The sequence below is a fragment of the Natator depressus genome, chromosome 19, assembly GCF_965152275.1.
Source record: "Natator depressus isolate rNatDep1 chromosome 19, rNatDep2.hap1, whole genome shotgun sequence".
NCBI classification, from domain to species: Eukaryota; Metazoa; Chordata; order Testudines; family Cheloniidae; genus Natator; species Natator depressus.
This window is the reverse complement of record NC_134252.1, coordinates 12514190-12536853: the sequence shown is the minus strand read 5'-3', so window position 1 is coordinate 12536853 and position 22664 is coordinate 12514190. Positions and strand designations below refer to the sequence as shown.

Genomic DNA, 22664 nt, shown 5'->3' with positions numbered 1-22664 from the left:
CGAGGATGTATTCCTGCTCCAAGTGGTGTCTGTCTGCTCCGGGCCAACGTGCCCCGCAGACAAAAGGCCTCAGCCAGTGTGGAACGGTGACCCCTTCGTTCAGTTGTAGATTTTTATTGGTAAACGTCAATTTCACCGTACACACAAACAGCCAAAAATATATTTCCATCCAGGAGAAGTGAAATTGACAATTTCAAGAAATGTTGCTTGAGAACACATTAGAGTCCCACCTTAACGTGTATCAAATGTTGTAATGCTGGTGTAGGTGACTTATTGTCTGACCCAACTTCGTTTTGTGCGGTTGTGGACCTTTAAAAAGACACATCTAAAATAAACATTGCTGCTATATGAAATATCAGTTGAACTCAGCCAAACCTAGTTGTAGCTAATGTGCAGCTGACTAAAAGGAGGGTGCTGAACTCGGGGAGTAGCTCCAGCGTTACGCTGACGTACATGAGAGCAGAAAATGGCCTGTGGTCTGCTTCGTGAACTAGGGTGTGCTTAGGATGGTCTAAGATATGACAACCCCATCTTGTGGTCAGAGCAGCTGGCTGGGACTGGGCGTCGGGTGGGACTCCTGGGTTCTATCCCAGGCTCTGGGAGGGGAGTGGGGGGGCTAGCGGATAGACCTGGGAGCTGGGACTCCTGGTTCTATGCTCTTCTCTGAGTGGTGGTGTCAATTCATACTGGTACTTCCAATAGGAGGGAGGGGTGAATGGGAGACATTGGACGGGGCATGAGGCATTAGAGCCAAATCCCACAGAGAGACCCAAGGGAGGAGTCCAGTAGGCTCAGGATATACTGTGAGGTTGAGCTTGCAGAGTTTCCATCAAAGGGGAGGAATCTGCTTCCCATCCCTGCGGGCCTCCAGGAACCACACAGCACCAGGGAGGGTCAGCTGCCCTGGGCTGCTGCATTTTCTTCCCTCCCCCTGCCTGACAGTGTCACATGGGAGCTGTGCTACCCTGCCCCAGGAGCAGGAGTTAACGCTACTTGAATAGCTGATGGGCCAGCATCAGGGGATGATGGTGCATGTGGTGTCTGCTCCCCTGCTCTACTCAGCCCTGGCTCCACATTTGACCCAAGGTCAGAACTCTGCGGAAAGGGGATTCTAGGGTATCCTTGGGAGGGGGGCACGATGCCCTGAAGGAAGCACGGCCTCCTTTCCACTCCTGCGTCTGCCACACCAGACTGTCATCCCCTTCTGCCCAGGGAAGCGGAGGATGGTCTGGCCCAAAGAACCTTGTTTTATTAGAAGCTTGATCTAGTGGATTGAGCTGGGAGCCAGCTCTCTGGGCTATGCTATACCCGAAGCATAGGATGGTTCCACGCAGCTACAGAAAGGAGAACTTTTATAGACTCCAGCCCAGATCCTCAAAGGTATGTAGGCTGCTGACTGTCATTTGTTTCTTGTGTTTGAGTTTATTCTCACCTTCTTCCCTGTGTGACCTTAGACAAATCAGCTAATCTCTCTGTGCTGCAGTTCCCAGTCTGCATAATGGGAAAACATCTCGGGTAGGGAAATATTATGATATTTGTGAGGTGCTGAGATACTATGGAGATGTGGTCATAGAGGCGTTGGTGTCAGAGCCAGGATTAGAACTTGGGACCTCCAAGGTCTGTGCTCAGACAGCTACCCCACACCTCTTTCTTATACCAGGAAGCATTCCACTAGGTGATGTTTCTTATTTAACCCTTTAGGGACTAAGACATCAGAGCTGTATCCTCCTGCACTTTCATGTGGCTCCCTGGAAAATCTTGCTGTTCAGACACACAGAAAATAGCAAAAACAAATAGATGTGCAAAGACTGTTAAGAGTGAATCTGGCTGTGCTGATTTTCATTCCAGCATGAGAGCCTGCTGACACTTTGCACTTTTTATTTACCCGGCAGAAAAATTTATCTACAAATAAATAATAGAATGGTACCACAAAAAGAATTAAATAGTTTAGTGTCTGGAAAATGCATGACTCAATTATCTAGCTAGCTAATAATGCATCTTTTGTATGTTTGCTGCTCTATCCTCTGTCGACCTAAGGTAGGGCTTTATCTGCACTGTAAAATGGCAAATAGGCAGGTTAGGGACTCAAGGTACATCTATGCGACAGTGGCCCAGCTATGATGCTGCAGCTGTACCACTATAATGTAGATGCTTCCTACATCGATGGAAGGGGTTTTTGCATCAATGTAGTAAATCCATCTCTCCGAGAGACGGGAAGCCAGGTCAATAGAAGAATCCTTCCATCAACCTGGCTGTGTCTACACTGGGGGCTAGGTCCATTTTTTCACAGCCCGGAGTGACCTAGCTAGCTGGATCTAAGTTTTAGGTGTAGAACTGACCTAAGTCTGTTGGTTTCAGAGTAACAGCCATGTTAGTCTGTATTCGCAAAAAGAAAAAGAGTACTTGTGGCACCTTAGGCTAACCAATTTATTTGAGCATAAGCTTTCGTGAGCTACAGCTCACTTCAGCGGATGCATACTGTGGAAAGTTTAGAAGATCTTTTTATATACACACAAAGCATGAAAAAATACCTCCTCCCACCCCACTCTCCTGCTGGTAATAGCTTATCTAAAGTGATCACTCTCCTTACAATGTGTATGATAATCAAGTTGGGCCATTTCCAGCACAAATCCAGGTTTTCTCACTCCCCCCCCCCCCCCCCCCACACACACACACACAAACCCACTCAAGAAACTCCCTGAAAAATCACAAGATCAAATCTGCACAGACACACCCCTGGAACCCCGACCTGGGATATTCTATCTACTACCCAAGATCCATAAACCTGGAAATCCTGGGCACCCCATCATCTCAGGCATTGGCACCCTGACAGCAGGATTGTCTGGCTATGTAGACTTCCTCCTTAGGCCCTACGCTACCAGCACTCCCAGCTACCTTTGAGACACCACTGACTTCCTGAGGAAACTACAATCCATCGGTGATCTTCCTGATAACAGCATCCTGGCCACTATGGATGTAGAAGCCCTCTACACCAACATTCCACACAAAGATGGACTACAAGCCATGAAGAACACTATCCCCGATAATGTCACGGCTAACCTGGTGGCTGGACTTTGTCCTTACCCATAACTATTTTACATTTGGGGACAATGTATACCTTCAGATCAGCGGCACTGCTGTGGGTACCCGCATGGCCCCACAGTATGCCAACATTTTTATGGCTGACTTAAAACAACGCTTCCTCAGCTCTCATCCCCTAACGCCCCTACTCTACTTGCGCTATATTGATGACATCTTCATCATCTGGACCCATGGGAAAAGAGGCCCTTGAGGAATTCCACCATGATTTCAACAATTTCCATCCCACCATCAACCTCAGCCTGGTCCAGTCCACACAAGAGATCCACTTCCTGGACACTATAGTGCTAATAAACGATGGTCACATAAACACCACTCTATACCGGAAACCTACTGACCACTATTCCTACCTACATGCCTCCAGCTTTCACCCTGACCCCACCACACAATCCATCGTCCTACAGCCAAGCTCTACAATACAACCGCATTTGCTCCAACCCCTCAGACAGAGACACACACCTACAAGATCTCTATCAAGCATTCTTACAACTACAATACCCACCTGCAGAAGTGAAGAAACAGATTGATAGAGCCAGAAGAGTTCCCAGAAGTCACCTACTACAGGACAGGCCTAACAAAGAAAATAACAGAACGCCACTAGCCGTCACCTTCAGCCCCCAACTAAAACCCCTCCAACGCATTATTAGGGATCTACAACCTATCCTGAAGGATGACCCAACACTCTCACAAATCTTGGGAGACAGGCCAGTCCTTGCCTACAGACAGCCCCCCAACCTGAAGCGAATACTCACCAACAACCACATACCACACAACAGAACCACTAACCCAGGAACCTATCCTTGCAACAAAGCCCGTTGCCAACTGTGCCCACATATCTATTCAGGGGACACCATCACAGGGCCTAACAACATCAGCCACGCTATCAGAGGCTCGTTCACCTGCACATCCACCAATGTGATATCTGCCATCATGTGCCAGCAATGCCCCTCTGCCATGTACATTGGTCAAACTGGACAGTCTCTACGTAAAAGAGTAAATGGACACAAATCAGATGTCAAGAATTATAACATTCATAAACCAGTCGGAGAACACTTCAATCTCTCTGGTCACTCGATCTCAGACCTAAAGGTTGCAATATTAAGACAAAAAAACTTCAAATCCAGACTCCAGTGAGAAACTGTTGAATTGGAATTCATTTGCAAATTGGATACAATTAACTTAGCCACTCCCAGTCTCTATTCAAGCCTATTTCCCCTTGTTTTTTCCTAACACCCCCCCCCCCCCCCAGACGTTCGTGTTAAACCCTGGGTTTGTGCTGGAAATGGCCCACCTTGATTATCATACGCATTGTAAGGAGAGTGGTCACTTTAGATAAGCTATTACCAGCAGGAGAGTGGGGTGGGAGGAGGTATTTTTTCATGCTTTGTGTGTATAAAAAGATCTTCTACACTTTCCACAGTATGCATCCGATGAAGTGAGCGGTAGCTCACGAAAGCTTATGCTCAAATAAGTTGGTTAGTCTCTAAGGTGCCACAAGTACTCCTTTTCTTTCTAAGTGTGTTGGTGTCGCCTAGATTCCTGTACTCACAGGGTCAAAGTTAAATCTCTTATGCCTGTCCACCAAGGCCTGTGGTTTTCCTCCCATGTCATTGAGATCAGAATCTACCCCAGTGATATTAATGTTTCACTTCAGTAGCATTCTGTAAAGCACTTGGAGACTCTTCAAATGCAAACATTCCTTGGACTGCAAGCTCTCTGGGGTAGGGACTGTCTTTTTTTATCAGTGTTTGTACAGCACCTGACGCAATGATGTCCTGGTCCGTGATGGGGGTGCATAACACCAGTGCCAAGATGCTGAGCATCTTACGCTCTCCTGGACTTCAGCTAACAGAGCCACTGTGGGTTTACACCATCATAAGTGAAATCAGAATCTAGCTCACTGAAGTAAAGTGACTTGCCCAGCACATTCAATAAGTCAGTAGCAGAGCTGGAAATGGATCAGAAGAGCTCTGATTTCTTCTTCCCCTGCCCAAAACACTGTGTGTATCCAGGGGTGAAAGTAACTTAAAGGACTTACTGGTACGCTGGAGTCCTGAGCAGGGGGCAGGGCCTTGACCAGAAAGGGCAGGGCCTCAACCAGAAGAACTGGGGCCTTTAGAGCCCCGGACCCTTAAATTGAGATTTAAAGAGCCTGTGGCTCCAGCTGTGGTAGAAGTGGCTGGGAGCCCTGAGCCCTTTAAATCACCGCTGGAGCTACCAGCTGCAGAGGCAGCTGGGAACCCTGGGGCTCAGGGCCATTTAAAGGGCCTGGGGCTCCAGCCACTGCTACCGTAGCAGAGCCCTGGACTCTTTAAATCGCCGCCTGAGCCCCGCTGCCAGAGCCCTGGGGTAGCGGTGGTGGGGCTCTGGCAGTGATATAAAGGGCCTGGGGCTCCCAGATGCCGCTACTGCAGTGGAGCCCCTGGCCCTTTAAATCGCCAATGGAGCCCCGGGGTTCCCGGCTGCCTCTGCTACCCAGGGGCTCCGGCAATGGGGCTCTGGCGACAATTTAAAGGGCCTGGGGCTCTAGCCGCTGCTGGGAGCCCCGGGTCCTTTAAATCGCCCCCTGGGAAAGCCAGTCCGGTCCGGTGCACTGGCTCTTGCCATACGCCAGACCAGACTGGCTTACTTTCACCTCTGTATGTATCTCTTTCCTGGTGACTGGGGGGAGCGGGGGGAAGATATCTCTCTGTCTAGCAGCTACACTTCTTTATACTGTAAGTTCTTCGGGACGAAGACCTTCTACTACTCTACCATGTCTAGCCCAGTGTTGGCTTAGTCCCTTCTGAAATAAACATGATGGATAGACTGGGCCTGATTGTCAGTAGAAGAAAAATTCATCAATTTCCCTGCCCCCCCCATTCCCAATGAATCAAAATGAAAATGTATCATTTCAAATCAAATGTTTGTGGTTCCCATTTGGGGGTGGGGGGGGGGGCAGAGAAAAAGGGGAAGACCCACAATGAGACCAAATATTTCAGTTCAAACAGACATGAACCTTTTCCTTAAAAAATAAAAATAAAATAAAATCAAAGCATTCTATGAAAAATTTCAACAAGCAAAAAATGTTCATTTTGTTCAACAATTTAAATACCATTTTTCTTTTCTTTTTTTACCAGCCCTAGATTTAATGTCATAAACATCTTTCTGCTTTGCATTAATTCACTGCTTTGTTCAATATGAATTCTGTGAGCTGAATTCTGTGTCCCTTTTTCAAGAGCCTGCTGGACAGTCTGGTCTCTGGCCCTGAGTTCCAGTGGCCCCTGAGCGGTGATGCGGTATGACGAGTTGTTGGGTATGCCGGAGGACATGCATGGGGGAACTCGCAGAATGTTGGTTTGCACCGTGCCTGCCTTTAGACAGAACTTTGCAGTGTTGGTGTAGCCATGTCGGCCACAGGAGATTAGAGAGACCAGGTAGGTGAGGTCATTTCTCTTACTGGGCCAACTTCGGTTGATGAGAGAGACAAACGTTTGAGCTACACAGAGCTCTGTTTCAGGCCCAGGCCTGTGATTCTTGGAAAGCTGCAGCTGCTTATTCTGTACCTGTCTCTAGCTCAGGCTTGCATGAGAATTAATGGTAACTTTCCATTGCTTTTCAAGATTTAAATTAAAAAACGATGCCCAAAAATTCAGAAATGTATTTAATACACTTTATTTGAGGCTTATAAAATGGACTCATCAGACTTTTTGAAATATGTTCATTAAACAATAGTGAACACGCTGGCCCAGTGTGACTCAACGGACTTCCTGCAAACCCCAACAAAATCTTCACCCAACCCCTCCCCAAAACCCTTTATCCCGTCATGCCACATCATCTGCCAACAGGTGGGCCCAATCCTGCCAGGTGCACTCAATTCCTTGCTCAGCGACGGAAATGTAGGTCTCCTGTTGTGGGATGGGGAGGGGCTATGCAAATGAGAGAACACAGGTTGGTGTGAGGATGGCTAGCTCAATACACGTTAAGGCTCTCAGCACACTCAGGGTGACCTGGATGTTTCCTGAAGCTTGAGCAGACTCAAACTGATCAGTCTGCTCCTGCAGTTCAGCACTGGCCTTTCTACTAACTGCCTGGGTGTACTAGCACCTCTCAGGATGGGGCCCTCCGGCTCTTGTCAGGCCCGTAGCGGGATGAGAGTTTGTTCTATTGTTTAAGGCTCCAGCTGAGTTGTTACTATCTCGTCGTCTCCTCCCCCTTTATATCCCCTCTTTCCCCTTCCGTGACTCCGCAGCAGTGATTACTCTGCCATCTGCCATCCGCCGAGCCTCTGTCCATCAAGCATCTCCACAATCACTGCCTCTCTGCTTATTGCTGTTTTCCTTGTGGGAATTTCTAATTTATATTACACAACCCCAGGAAACCTCCTCATCTTAATGGGTTTGTGACTTCAGCACAGTAAGTCACTAATAAAGTTAACCTTATATAACCAGCGTAAGCCACCAGCCTGAGCTGTGAGCTAGCAGGGGAGGTTAGGACTCCTATCAGCCGACTCTAATGAGGGTCAAGGTGGGTGAGGGAATTTCTTTTATTGGACCAGCTTCTGTTGGTGAGAGAGACAGAGTTCTTCTTCAGCTCTGGGAAATTTACTCAGTGTCACAGCTAAAGACAAGATGGAACAGATTTAACACATTTCAAGGGCCCATTCAAGGTGAAGTGGCCCATTAACACACTGCCTGTCATAGGGAGGAAAGGAAGGGGAGTAGCAGCTGTGGAGGCCTTAGTGCATTACAGATCATTGTAATAAGCTATAAATCCAGTGTCTCTGCAGATTTCCTTTGAGGATGAGGCCTGACAGGTCAGATATGGAGAAAGTCCAGTGAAGAGCAACAAAAATGATTAAAGGTCTAGAAAACATGACCTCTGAGGGAAACTTTTAAAAATTGGGTTTGTTTCATCTGGAAAAGAGAAGACTGAGGGGGGACGTGATAAGTTTTCAAGTACGTAAAAGGTTGTTACAAGGAGGAGGGAGAAAAATTGTTTTTCTTAACCTCTGAGGCTAGGACAAGAAGCAATGGGCTTAAATTGCAGCAAGGGCGGTTTAGGTTGGACATCAGGAAAAACTTCCTAACTATCAGGGTGGTTAAGCACTGGAATAAATTGCCTGGGGACGTTGTGGAATCTCCATCACTGGAGATTAAGAGCGGGTTAGACAAACACCTGTCAGGGATGGTCTACATAATACTTAGTCCTGCCACGAGTGCAGGGGACTGGACTAGATGACCTCTTGAGGTTCCTTCCAGACCTATGATTGTTTTGTGAAAAGTGTATGAAAAAAGACAAAAGCACCACATCAGCTGTGGGTGAACACTAGCAAGTGTGGCCTAGGGGCGAAGGCACTGGGCTGGGTCTCAGGAGATCTGGGCTCTGTTCTTAGAGCCAACGCTAACCTGATGTATGACCTTGGACATGTGGTTTCCCCTCTCTGTGCTTTTGTTTTCTCTCTTTAGCTGCTCTGTCTACTTAGCTCTTTAGGGGAGGCTGGAGCTGGTAGAAAAGTGAAATTTGCCTCCCATCAGAAATTCCAACATTTCTAAATTTGGTTTTGTGCAGAATCCAAAAGAAAAGTCAATCTGGGAATTGTTCACAAAATGAAATAACTTTTTTTTTTTTTACTTTGTTTCGGAGTTAATGATATAATATAGAAATGAACTTTTATAACTAAAAGTCAAAGCAAAACATTTTGTTTATTTTTCATCAAACTTCCACTAAATCGATCCATTCCCGCTAAATGTTTTTTTCATTGGAAAATGCCAAGTCCACAAACCATTCAGTTGGAGAACTTTAGACCCGCTCCCAGGCAGGGACTGGCTCTCACTCCGTGCATGGAGAACCCAGTACAATGGGGGCCTGAGCCCAGGTGTACCCTCTAGGCACTATTTTAGAATACAAGCCTGGAGAAGACCCTAATTATGCTAGCTTTTTGGTTTGGGAGGTTTTAGGGCACTTTGGGAGGGTTTAGCTACTTTGGCATTTGTCCCCTTTTTAATTCCTTCTCAAAGAGTATGTCTACAGTGCAATAAAACACCTACAGATGGCCATGTCACCCGAGTCAGGCTCGGGCTGCAGGGCTCATAGGTGCTGACTCCGTGGGTGCTCTGGAGCTGGAGCACCCACAGAAAAAAAAATGAAGGGTGCAGAGCACCCACCGGCAGCCCCCCATCAACTTCCCCCAGCGCCTCCCGCCCACCAGCAGCCGTGTGAATCAGCGCCTCCCGCCTGTCACAATCAGCTGTTTTGTGGCATGCAGGGAGGCTGGGAGGGAGGGGGAGGAGCAAGGATGCTGCACACTTGGGGGAGGGGGTGGAACTGGACAGGAAGAGATGGGCAGGGGTGGAGCCTTGGGGAAGAGGTGGAGTGGGGCGGGGCCTGGGGTGTTGCTGAGGGTTGAGCATCCCCCGGTAATTTGAAAAGTTGGCTATAAATCGCAGTGGAGAGCCTGAATGTCTGCGCTGTGATTTTATAGCCCCATAGCCCGAGCCCCATGAACCCAAGTCAGCTGTCACGGGCCAGGCACGGGGGTTTTATTGCGGTGTAGACGTACCCAAAGACACCACCACAGGCTGACCCAAAATTCTACCAAGGTGAGACAGATACAGCTGGTGCTGGAGCCCAGTAATGTTCCTGCCCCCCCAAAGGCTGGCGGACGGTGAGGGAGGTTTAATGGGCTAGCGTGATGGGTTGTCCCTGCTGGCCTGCAATCCCCTGCATGATCAAGGCAAGGGAGCTCTCAGTCAGTGGTAGCCCTGCAAGGCAAAGTCCACAGAGCCAGATGTGTCCATCCAGTGCAAACCCCAGGGAGCTCAGATCAGTGTTCACATCACACTCCCTTTCAGAACCTGGCCTGGGCCAGGGAAGCTAATGAGCCAACCCGTGGCCCAAATTTAGTGATGAATCCTGGTGATGGGCAATGTTCTCTCTAATTTTTTATATCAACATGTGGAATGAACATTAAGTGCACCAATATGGAGGTGATGTGGGGCGGGGGTGAGGCCGAGGGATTTGGAGTGTGGGAGGGGATTAGGGTTAGAGCAAAGGGTTGGGGTGTTGGAGAGGAGGGCTCTGGCTGGGGGTGCGGGCTCTGGGATGGGGCTGGGGATGAGGAGTTTGGGGTGCAGGCTGCCCAAGGGCTGCGGTAGAGAGAGAGGACTTCCTCTGCCCCTCCCCTCCCCTCCCCCCCCCCCCCCCCCAGTTCTCTCTAACAGCAGCAGCCCCGGGGCCGGGGGAGAGCAGCTTAGAAGGAATTTAGGTCACGTGCCACCTGAGGTACATTGCACATATGCTAAGAAGAAGTTCAACCCTCCTTGTTTGACATTTCCAGTGGCTTGCAAGTGTCCTGTTAATCCCATTGCAGGCTGTCCAGGGTGAAGGAGCTGAAGGTGCTCCATGGGACTGAATTCTGGCTCTTCCCTATTCCTGCCAGGCTCCATCTGTGTATTCAGTTAATAACGTACTATATGTTCTGTGCTTTAAAGAGACACTGGGTGAAAGTAAAAACTGCTTGAAAACAGACTTTCTCCTCCAGCTTCTAATAAGCCCTTGCTATTGGAACTGAGGCACATCTATGCTACAAAACTAAGTCAACCTAAGTTATGTTGACATACACCTCAGCAATTAAATAGGTTTTACACATCCACGCTACGCTCCTTGTGTCAGCGGTGTGCGTCCTCACCAGGAGCGCTTGCACTGATTTGCACTGTCAGTGCGGGGCACACTGAAGGCACTTCTCAGTATGTATGCTGATTGGCATTTCCTTTAGCTCCTCAATTTCACTTAAGTCAGTTTCACCTTCCCTTTTATGTTAGCAGCATCCTGCAATGTGTGGGTTGCAAATGCAATTTTTTTGTAATAGTTTCTACTGAGCATTTTATTGAATTCCCAGGATATATTTTGTTGACCTTTGCTTGTATAAAAACTTGTTTTATGGAGCTCAATTCTGGCTCTTAGTTAAGTTCCTTTAAACTGATTGTATTGAGGGCTTAATTTTTCAACCCTTCCCTTGAACAGTACTTTTTGAAATCAATGGGCTTGAGAAAGTATTACTTATGGGTCTGATTCTCCACTGCTTCGTAAATCAAATTGGTTTAATTTTACACCCTCTTTCCAGAGGTGTAAATTATGTCCCAAGTCATAAGGCAGTGGAGCCGCAAACACAATATAAATGAGGATTTGTAATACAGAGCTCTATTTCTCTGAAAATCTCCCTCTCCAATGATCAGTGTCATGTAACTCAGGGTTTTATAAATTAATGAGTTCTGCTGATTTGAGTTTATCCTTGTAAAGGAATAAAAGTCTAACCAACTTCCCAAAAATGTGTAAATTTGCCTGTAAATGTCGATTAGTTAATATCTTGGGACTTCAAGTTTCAGGCAGTTTCCAAGACCTTATTAAAAAACTAGATATAATTACTTTTCCAGTGACATGTAAAGATAGTGAGCTTTCATTTACATAACTCTCCTCCGATCTGATCTCAGTGCAATTGCTTTGTCAAAATTCAAACTATTTATATAGCGGCTGTGTCTCTTAACCACTGAAATGGTGCTACCTCTGGGGTGGAATGTGGCAGCTGTCCAACAATCTACATCACCCTTTGAGTCCAGTTTCCAAATCAAACTACAGTGACCCAGTTGGAATTTGGATGGGATATGTGGGGACTTCATTTTCAAGGGCTCCGTTCCTAGTTAAGTACCTAAATAAAGCTAGATTGTTGTAAGTGTTCATCCTGTACGAACTTTAATGCCTAGTAGGCTAGTAGTGGGCACGTGTGTCTGCCTGTTCACACAGCAGCAAAAGCCCAGGCTGATCCCCCTTCAGCCAAAAATTGTTTGGGTCATCTCCCAAACCTGGGAAGTCCATGACCACAGGCAACTGCAATTAACCAATGACTTTCAGGACCATTTCTCCGTCTGCCATGTTCTCACAGTGTGACCTTGACACATGTCATCACCTCCCTGTACCACAGTTTCCCTAGCCGCGGGGTTAAGAGCTAGCTGCCCCTATCAGTGCCTGTGGCATCTCATTCTTGGCAGTCCAGAGCTGCGAGCCTGCAGGAGAAAAGGCATCGGCTCCGGCGGCAGTATAACAACTGGGTGCAGCGATGCCTACAGCCACTGTGTGTACCGCTGGCAGGGGTGACGGGGACCAGCATGCTCTAGGGATGGGGAGTGACACTGCAGCTGGGTGGCGGGGGCTGGACGTGGCAGCCGAGGGGCTGGGGCTAGAGGCTGCAGCACGGGTGGCTCCTGGCAATGTATACGATGAGAAATGTCTGGGGGCACATGGCAGTGACTTGGCCAGAGGGGAGGAAAGCCCCAGGCAGTCCCACTCCCTGCCCTCTTCTATGGTATGTCTACACTGCACACTAACCCTGGGACCCGGGCTTGCAGACTCTGTGTTTCCAAGCCCCCGCTTGAGTGTCCAGGCTGCAGTGTAAACCTGGGCTTACAATTGCTGCCCTAGGTCTCCCAGCCGGGTCATGCATCCATCCTGCACTGTGCAGACCTTCCAACTCTTGTCTGCGGCTTGAGCTGCATCTTCACTGCAAAATTACAGGACTTGGGACCCAAGTCACAAAGGGACTTGGGCTCCGACCAACGCCCCCAGCAGGGTCCTAGGATTTGGGTCCTGGGTGCTTCCTGACCCGAGTCAGCCTGACGTGTGTGTGTGTGTGTGTGAGCAGAAGGGGGCTGGGGCTCAAACCCGAGTCAGAGCCCAGGTTTATTGTGCAGTGTAGACATACCTGTAGGTTCCTCTCCTAGCAGGAGCCTGACACTACTGTGTCAGGCACAGAGCTGGCGCTAGGCATCAGCACAGGCCCTGGGCAGGTTGCACGGGCTTGTCATTACCCCTTACCTTACCCCTTACCCCTTCCTCCCATGGGCAGCTGCCCCCCTGAACTGAATGGTGATGGACCAACCCCTCCCCCCCCCCTGCATCCTAAACCTCCCTCAACCTGGACCTGCCTCCCACCAGCATCTCTAACCACCTAGCTGCCACACCTCCTCTTCCCCACCCATTCTTCAGCCTGCTCTGCAAGTTCTGGGTATTTGGCTGAGACTCCATGCCCCCTTCTTTGCAGAGGATCCCTCAGACCCTATGGAGAGGGGAAGCTGCTCGTAATCCAGCCCCCAGAATGTGCCCTTGAATGGCCTGACCAGCCCAGGCGGAAGGGAAACGTGGCTGAGTGAGAGGTGCATTTGGTGCTGCTTGGGCCAGGTCCCCTCTGTGGGGACGCCCCCGCGTGCAGAGCTCCGGCATGAGGAAGCAGCATGTGCCACTGCTGTCCAGTGTGGTCAGGCAGAGGCCTCTGGCACCCCAAGTGGGGCTGATTTCCAGAGGCTTCGCTCCCAACTCCTCCTAAGAGGGAAGGTTCTGCTGCCTCTGAAATCTTGCGCAAAAGCCGGCTCTAACAGTTGTGTGTTCTCCTGCGTGAGTCATCCCCACCTTCCCATAACAACATTCCTTCTCTGTGATATAAGGTCCTGGCTGTTCTACTCTTCCCATACATCTCCTTGTAGCCAGTCTGGATGCCTCAGGCCCAGAACAAGGAGCAGGGAGTATAATCATGCTAATGCTTTGCCCTCCCTCAGCAGCTGGGATGTAGGAAAACCTGTACAATGGATGGGGAAAGTCAAGCACAGAGAGGTTGCAGAAAATCACACAGCAAGGCAGTGGCAGAGCTGAAACTGGAGTGGATCTGCCTCTCATCCTTTGGCTCTTATATCTGGACCAATGCATTAACCACAAGATCATCCAGCCTTCCTCTGTTGACCCTTGCTGCCCTCATGGAGTTCCCAGTGGCCACAATCGGTCACCATCCAGTCAAAGGGCAGTGAAAGTCTACAGTACAATTAAAACAAATCAATATACAGATAGCTCAGTGAGTACAGCAATTGTTACTTTTTCCATGAACAGCCCTTGGGTTGAAATTCATAATTACTCATCACAATTCCATAAAACAAGTTAAGGAAGCCTCTGGTCCCAGCTGGATTTCTCTCTCCCTCCCTCTAGAATGTTGTAGCCAAGTGGGCAAAAGCGTGACAGGAACTATTACAGCCTCTTCCCAGCTGGCAGGAATCCAAAGCACTTTTGTCTTTTATCCCCCCTTGACTCACCTTAAACTTGTTAGAATCTAAGGGGAGAATGTCCTCAGCCTTTCCCGCCTGCCTCTATGTATTTTTAAACCTGTTCCCACACTGATTTTTAATTCCCCCCCCCCCCCGCTAAGAACCAGTCCGAGTTTCATCCAAAAAGGGCGCTCTAGTTTTTTCCCTCTCCTTCTAAACCGCTGTGCGAGGAAATCAGAGACTATCTTGCAAAGCAACTGAGGGCTGGGGGGGCCGGAGTCTTTTTCATTTTTATTTCTGTCACTTTATGGTGCAGATGTTTAAAAAAAGAAAAAAGAAAGAAGAAGAAGAAGAAAAGAAAAGAAGCCACCGAAGAAATCTCCCAAGGCAGCAGGGCCGCGAGGGGAGGATGGGGAGAAATCCGAGACCAGCAAGGGGGGGAAGCGGGAGAGGAACGTGTGCGCCCGAGGGAAGAACGGCGGAAGACAAGGGAGAGGAGGAGGGGAGCCAGGGTTTAAAAGGAGGCCAGCGGAGGATTAAGGGGAGGAGATCCCGGGCAGGGTGGGGGGCGCTGAGACGCCCTAGCTGGGGAGCAGCCGCCCCACGCGCGCAGCAGGGCGGAGAGGATGGACCCGTGCGCCCGGGCTTGTGCCCCCCGCAGCCGCTGCCCTTGCGCTGCGTCCCACAGCCGGAGGCGCCTCTAGGGGGCCCAGCATGGAGCCTGGGCTCTGGGGGCTGGAGCAGCTGCAGCCACGGGACCCGGGCGCCCCCCGCAGCGGGGCAGCGCGGAGCCCCGAGGGGGTAACTGCCGGCAGGGGGTCGGGGTGGCAGCGCGGAGAGGTCAGTGCCTGGGCCGGGCGCTCCGGCTCCCGCGGGCCCCTGGCGCAGCCGCGCGTCTGGCTGTGGAGTGAGTGACCCGGGGCCACCTCCGGTGCCGGGCGCTGCCTGCCCCTTTCCGCCGGCCGCAAGGCGGGGTGGAGAGACGTGACCCTTCCCCTCCCACTCCCGTGTGGGCTGAGCATCCCCGCCCCGAGTGCCACCGGCCGGGCGGGGCCCTGCACTTCGCTGGCAGGACTCGGCCCACCCTGGCGCCCCGAAAGTGGCCGAGCTGGGCCGGGCGGGTGAGTGCCGGGGCCGCGAGGAAACCCTCTGCTTGCGCGTCTGCGGTTGCTGCCTCTGGTTCCTGCGCCTTCGTCCGGCCTCCCCGAGAGCGCAGAAACTTCCCCGCGGAGCCCGCCGCTCCCGGGGACAGGCGGCTCGCCCCCCCGGCCGCAGGTTTCCCGCAGCTGGCGATTCGCCGCGCTTCTCCGCTCATCCGCCCGGGAGAGAGACGCCCGGCTTTGGAAACGCTTCGCATGGGGAGAGCAGCGGACTCGGCGCCCTGGGGGTGGCTCCGCAGCAGCCGGTAGGTGACTGACTTCAGCTGGGGATTAGCACGTTAAGAAACCCAACAGTTAGTCTTGTAAAGTGGGGGGGATTCAAGTCAAACCTCCTTCGCCCCCCAGGGGAGAAACTTCCTGGACAAACTCCACTGGGTCAGCAGTGAAATTCCTAGAAGTGTGCTGTGGGTGGGTGGGGAAGGGGAAACACACATGCAAATAGTTGGTTGTCATAGACTACGTGCAACCTACGGCGGGAAGGCTCCCCCAGGGCAAATCCCAGAGTGTTTACATGCAGCTGGATCCTAGAGGCAGATTTTGGCTGAGAAGAGAGACAGAGGATCTAGGGAGGCTGATCTAGTCCATGGTTAGGAGGCTGTTGGAGATTTCGAACAGGAAGGGGCCAGGAAGGGACAGAGAGGGAATCGGGCTGCAGAGGCTAAAATCCCAGTCTCTCAGGCATTGACCTAAAGGTGAGTTAAACTCCTGTTCATAAATCTGCATCCTCTGAGGCTAAGAGGTGTGTGACAGGGCTGGGGGAAATGCAACAGTGCTTGTAGGGTTTCGTTGGGTCTGTGCTGGGATGAGATGCCCTTGGCCAAGGCTCTGTCCCCATACTGTATTCCAAAAGCAGCTGTTTAAAGGAACAATATCCTGGAACTGCCAATGGCGGGGACTTTGCATGGACAGTCACAGGGGAGCTGGGGCAAGAGGTGGAGAGGGAGCAAGGGGTGGGGGGGTGTTCCAAGATGCTAGTGAGTAATACCAGCCAGACTTGTAAATCCTCTTCTCTGGCCTTGGCTGCACTAGGGAAGAAATCCACCCCTGGGATCTCCTCCCCGGCTATGAACGTTCAATAACTTAGGAGCCCCATAGAGCAGCTTTTATCTTCAAGGAGAGATAGCTCAGTGGTTTGCGCATTGGCCTGCTAAACCCAGGCTTGTGAGCTCAATCCTTGAGGGGGCCATTTAGGGATCTGGGGCAAAAATTGGGGATTGGTCCTGTTTCAGGGGGGAGGGATAGCTCAGTGGTTTGAGCATTGGCCTGCTAAACCCAGGGTTGTGAGTTTGATCCTTGAGGGGGCCATTTAGGGATCTGAGGCAGAAATTGGGGATTGGTCCTGCTTCAAGCAGGGGGTTGGACTAGATGACCTCCCGAGGTCCCTTCCAATCCTAACCTTCTATGATCAGTTCTTCCTCTCTATTGCTGGAATTTTCAAAGATGCCTAAGGGACCAAAGTCAATGGGAGCTGAGCACCCAGCCAATGCCTTGAAAATTGCAGCCCATGTGTTTTTTCTCTGACTTCTTTTTGCTGGATCATTTACTAAATATGTTGGTATGTACCTTTCATAGAACCTCAGGCGTCCAACCCCCTGCTCAAAGCAGGACCACTCCCCCAATTTTTGCCCCAGATTCTCTAAATGGCCTCCTCAAGGATTGAACCCACAACCCTGGGTTTAGCAGGCCAATGCTCAAACCACTGAGCTATCCCTCCCATTTCCTTCTTTCCGCTACTCTGAGACCCCGTGCCACTTCCAGTGAGTAGGAATTTTTAGAGGAAAGGCCGCTATTGGCCTACTCTGTCCCCTTCAATTAGGTGAAGGAGCTTAAAAAAAAAAAAAAACACCCTGAGCTTAGAATGTGAATATACTGTTCTCTTGAGGTAGGATTTATTCATTGTTTGCATCCTTTAAAACAATGAGCCATGCCGGTATCCTTTCAGAATCTGCCCAGAGAAGTGCAACCTTAGCCCATGTTGGGCAGTGAGCCAGAGTAGAGACAACTAGATGAGAAACCCTTTCTAAGAAACCTGTAATGAGTTATGTGGCCATCTAACTGGCTTGACCCGCGTGTGACAGATCGTAGTTCAGTTCCCAGCCATGGTGATTAGTGTAATTAGCAGAACAAATCTGCCTAAAGCAGGCTTTGTAATTAGCAATCAGCTGGATGCTTCTGCACATCTCTGTTAGGGGTAGTAAGGAATAAACCCCATGTAGTATAAATCCCAAAGAAGCCAGGGTGAATTTACTGCTGGGAACAGTCCAGGAGGGCTAGGTCACTGCTCTCTGGGTATAAAGCTTTCCCTATATAGAACCCAGACTCCCCTCCACTGCCTGCCTTGTCCACGGCTCTGATCTTTCTGGGTCATCTGCTGTTTGGTTCTTTCCTACTAGTCCCTGCCTGCTCCAGTTTGTTTGTTCCCTTCATCCTGGTTGAGAGTCTGATGAGCACCTGTGAAAATCAGGCCACGAGTGCCTTGCATATGATCCTAGAGTGAATCGGTGACAGAACCCAGGAGTCCTGATTTCCCTGTCCCGTGCTCTAACCACCAGACCATGCTCCCTCCCAAAGCAAACTCCTTTACGCTGCTGGCCCTTAGTTGACTTTTACAGTGCAGTGACGAGCCTAGTAGCGCCTGCAGCTGGCTCTGGTTTGGGTCATGCAACCTAAAAATACAGCCAAATAAAATAGCCCACTTGGTTGCCAGCCCACCAGCTGGGCAGAACAGGCGACCGCTCGGGTCAGCAAAATATTCAGGGACTGGTTAGTGGCTGCAGGGTTGGAAGGAGCTGATGAGTCCAGGAGCCCAGGGCAACTTCAGGATGGAGAGCTACACTGCGATGCATGAACAGCGCTGTGGTATTTTAGATGCCGAGCTCTGATTCTTACAGCTGCAAGCCCTGTTCTGAATCCATCGCCTGAAGGGGGATTGTTTTGCATGTACACTTCCCACACATGGGCCTCTTCTGCGTGGGACAGGCTGGGGTCACAGCTGCTGAAATGACCCAGCAGCAGAATAAAACAGAGGTGCTCAGGACACGCTGGCAGACTGCTGCACCAGTGTCACCCCCTTTTTGGCTGCAGGACCCTTGCAGAGGTTGTTCTCCCGCAGGGGCTGGGATAGGTGGATTTTTAAGGCTCTATTTCAAGAGATTGGCATCAGGTCCTCCATCCCGCACCAGCGTTGAGAGCACTCAGCACCACACAGGATCAGGCCCAGATACATGGCGATTTAGGACAGACCTGGCACCAGGCTCCCAATGTCTTGCAGCGTGTTTGATGCACATGGGCCCTTTAGGCATTGAATGCCTCTGTGCAAATACATTTTGAAACCCCCCAGTGCTAGTAGCTGTTTCCTGCCTGTGTCACCCTGAAGGAAGACAGCCAGTGCTGCTAGCCTGTGTTGCTTGGAGCTTCCCCAGCCTGCAGTGGGTCCTAACCCTCTTCCTGGCTCCTGTGTGGAGAGTTGAGTGGCCATAAGTCCTGACTGATATCGATGGTACCAGATTTGAGGAGATCTGTCCTGCTCTCTCCAGCTTTAAGCTTGGCAGACATCCAGAGGAAGGCAGAGCCCCATGATTAGGCCAGGGGATTGGCCACTGGGACTCCTGAGTCCTAGTCCCAACTCTCTGTGGCTCAACTTACCTGTCTGTGAAATGGGGATAATGCTTTTCTATCTTCCAGGCTCTGGCAGTTAATGAGTTCATGTTTGCACTTGTAAAGCCCGTTAGATCCTTCTGTGAAAGGTGCAGGAGAAAATCTACTTACTCGTGATTTAATTAATAGTCCCCCATTAGTTTGGAGGCTAACGGGAATGTCATCACAAGGTGACACTGCATTGGGGTATGCTGATGGCTCGCTGCAAATATCGCAATTGTCATGACACACAGACTTTACCTGAGGGAGGAAGCCAAGAAAGTGGCAGCCCTAAGGATAATAATGGGCAGTGAGCAATTAAACAGGCTTGGTTTCTGCGGAGAAAAACCCATAAAGACCCCCGTCCTTATTCCCCACGTTGCCCATCTTATTTCCTTCTGGGCTTGGCAGCTGAACTCTTTATCCATGGGAAGAAATGGAAGCAGTCTAATTATGATGGAAAAAGGGGTGGCGCAGTAGCTGTGACAGGTGCAAAAGCCAAGGGGGCAGAGGCATTATTTAGGGCAAGGAGGCATCGCTGAGATTAGCAGGGGAAATTGAGCAAAGGAAAATCTAGGTTGGATACCAGCCAAAACATCCAATCAGTGAGCTCTGGCAGGCTAGAGAAGACTCTGCCCCATTGCTTGAGTCACTTGAGGCTGGACTAGACAAAGCTCTGGGAAATACAGACCGCAGGGAGCAATCCAGCACCAGTTCTGGGAGGTCTCTTTTGTTCCTAACTTCTCGGCTAAAAGACTCGGACGAGATGAGTGGAAAAACCAGCACAAGATCCTGTGGACTGGTAACTCTTACTCACGGGAGCAGTGCTACTGAAGCCAGGGCGTGGGGCTACTCCGGAGCAAAGAGCAAGCCTGAAATCACTAAGCTGATGAGTCTCAGCTGATTCCCGAGTCTCTCGACAGCCTGGCTTGCTGTTCAAACATTCATCCTAGTGAGCTCCCTGGAGGTTGGGATCTGGCTGTGAGCCAAGGGGGCTGGAGCAGGGAGGTGAGGCATGGAGTGGGATGGGGACTGACAAGTAAGGAGATGCTGTTAAGAAGTGTAGGGCCCAAGGGTGCTTTGCTCAAAGGGGGAGGGGTGAAGAACTGTATGGAACAAGGTGGGTGTTTTCCATTCCAACCATCCCCCTGCTGCGTTGGGAACGGAACATGGGAGCATTGGGCTAGTGCCTGCTGGAGAACTAGCACCAGGGCTTCCTAACTGAACTTCCTGCTTGCCCCGCTCTGCACCTGGAAGCTTCCTCTGGCCTTCATGTCACTTTCCTTCTCTTCAGTGCTAGGGGCCCAGAAATAGAAGCCCATGTGGCTCTGGCTGGGGTTTTAGTGGGTCTCGTTCGGTGGCTCCAGCCACATCGCATTTCACCGGCTTCTATTTTCTTCACTCCCCCCTGCGGCTTCCAGGACGGGGTTGAGCCCCTCACACGCTCTGAGAGGCTTGTCATGCTACCTGCCAGCCCCTCTCATGCCTGGCCTTCACCCCTCCTCGCCTTGCTGCAGGCCTGTGGCTCTGACCTGGGCTCCTGTCTGTGCCATGGGCATGTCCTTCTAGCAGAGAGGTTGCCCTGAGCCTTGCAGCTCCGCTCCCTGCCTGGGCACTGCAGTATAACAGGGGCCTCTGCTGCTCACCCTGGGCTTTGAGTCTCGCACCGGGGGTGTGCCTGGGGGACTCAAACATGTCTCTGAGATGGGGGAGGGCATGAACCCACTTCCCGGCCTGCTCCCACTGCCCTCCTTGCTGACTCCTTTCCCCGGCTCAGGGGCCAGGCCTGGCTCCCCAGAGTCCCTAAATGACGCTGAAGGCTGAGATGGGACCTGCTGCTGCCCAATTGCTGCTGGGGATTGTCCATTTGCAGCCCAGTGGGGGGCCCTTCGTCCTTGTCCTAAGCAGCCCTGCATGCAGTGCCCCTTGCCCTGGCAGCAGGCTCTGGGCGCTGGCCTGTGGCTGGCCTGCTCTCAAAGGCATTTCCACAGGGAAGCCCAGCAGCTGCCTCAGGATTGTATCCGCCCAGAGGGGGCAGTGGCAGCGCCAGGGCTTCTATGCTCTGGCAGAGCTGCTGGCGTTTCTTGCTGGACACTGTTCCCTCAGGAGCAGAACGAGGCAGGGCCCCCCAGTGCATGGCAGAGCGGTGGTCACGCCCTCCCCGGGCAGCCTTTTAGTGTATAACCTTGCTCTTCATGACTTTATTGTTGATGGGCTGAAAATGCTCCAGTGAGCCCCAGACCAGGGGAGGCCTCCTCACTCCCTACACCTTGCCACTGTGTACTCCGTCCCCATCTGAAATGAGCATCCGGCGGGGGGGGATGGGCACTGGCTTTTCTGCGGAGATGGCTAATTCCTGCCAACTCTGGTGAGGTTCTTGTGATGGGAATGCCAGTGCACTGGGCACGGACCCGAGCCCTCTGATTCATTTCACACCAGTGGCTGGGGGGGAGCTAACTGTTCTGGGTCATTATGGACCCAATCCCATCACAGAATCCACCATCACAGTTAGTGCTAAGTGACCCCTGTTGGTCAACTCCCTGGCACAGCCAGGGGCTGAATGGGCCATGGCGGGGGAGCTCAGCCCCCAGACATGGTCCCTTTGATGTTGGGCACCCTGAACTGAACTCTGAACTCTGCCACTGCCCCTGCTGTCCTTGTCCTGGGAGGAACGAGCAGCCTCCAACCTCCCAGGGCCCCGAGTCCAACAACTCAGATATTAAAGGGGAGACTGACCAAGGGATCAAAGCAAAGCTAAGGATGGAGGAAGGGGGCAGCACGGCTCTTGCACATGACAGAGGGCTCTGGGAGCATCTCCTCTTTGCCCCCTGGGCGTGGGTGGCGCTGGAAGGTTACACTGAAAGGGAGTTATTTTTAACCATCATATCTTGGCGCAGACTGTAATTATGATTCCCCATCTCCTTCCTTGGTGGGAGGTGACTCCGGGGATGATTGTTCCAGCAGGAGCAGCGCTGCTTGGCCCCTCCCAGCAGTCGTGTCTTGGATGTCTTTCCCACCCGGGTGACAGCACAGTGGTGGAGGGAGCTCTGTGGCCGGATGGGGGCTGGGGCTTGTGGGGCTTCCAGGGCCGTGTGAAGTTTTTTGCTGCCTGGTGTCGCTGCGTGGGACTGTCACCAGTTCCTCTCTCAGAGGTGCTGGCATGGGGGAGCTCAGCTCTTGCTCCCATGATGCAGCCTTGAGCTCCACCTCCACTGACTTTGATGGGGCGCAGAGTGGGCCCCGGGTGAGACCTAATGTGGTGGCACCTTCTCCCTCTGTTTGTCTTGGTAAGACAAGGGTTTAATTGTGCTCTGGAGTGTGGCGCTCAGGTGCTGTTCCAGCTAATGGGTTGGAAGGGCACTATCTGTAACAGACCAGGTCTCTTGAGTCACATGCATCAGAAAAGGGAGGTTTCATTCGTTCCAGTCAAAGGGGATGATCTTTGTAGCATTTGTTCAGTGTTCAGCACTCCCACCGCACGCTGCATCGGCCAGGCTATTGCACAGCTGCATAGCAAAGGGAGACCTAGACACCCACTTCTAGAGATCCGGCTCTGAGCTGTGCTTGGGCACTGCCCTGCAGCTAACTCAGCATGAGAGCTCCTCCTGCGATCGCCTCACTCCTGCGACCACCTCGCTCCTCCTGCCACCGCCTCACTCCTCCTGCCACTGCCTCCCTCCTTCTGCTCCTTCTGAGACCTCGCTCC

General features: G+C 51.3%; 1 protein-coding gene across 2 annotated transcripts in view; it reads left to right on the top strand.

The window, feature by feature from the left end:
- Nucleotides 1-15234: 15234 nt before the first annotated feature.
- Nucleotides 15235-22664, top strand: part of TMEM200B (transmembrane protein 200B) — a 49491-nt gene continuing 42061 nt past the window's right edge. Inside the window, exon 1 of one of the 2 annotated variants that reach the window (XM_074934388.1) lies at nucleotides 15235-15567. The gene's annotated coding sequence lies outside the window, so the exon portion shown is untranslated. The remainder of the gene's footprint in view (nucleotides 15568-22664) is intronic. The other variant, XM_074934387.1, reaches the window with a different exon arrangement.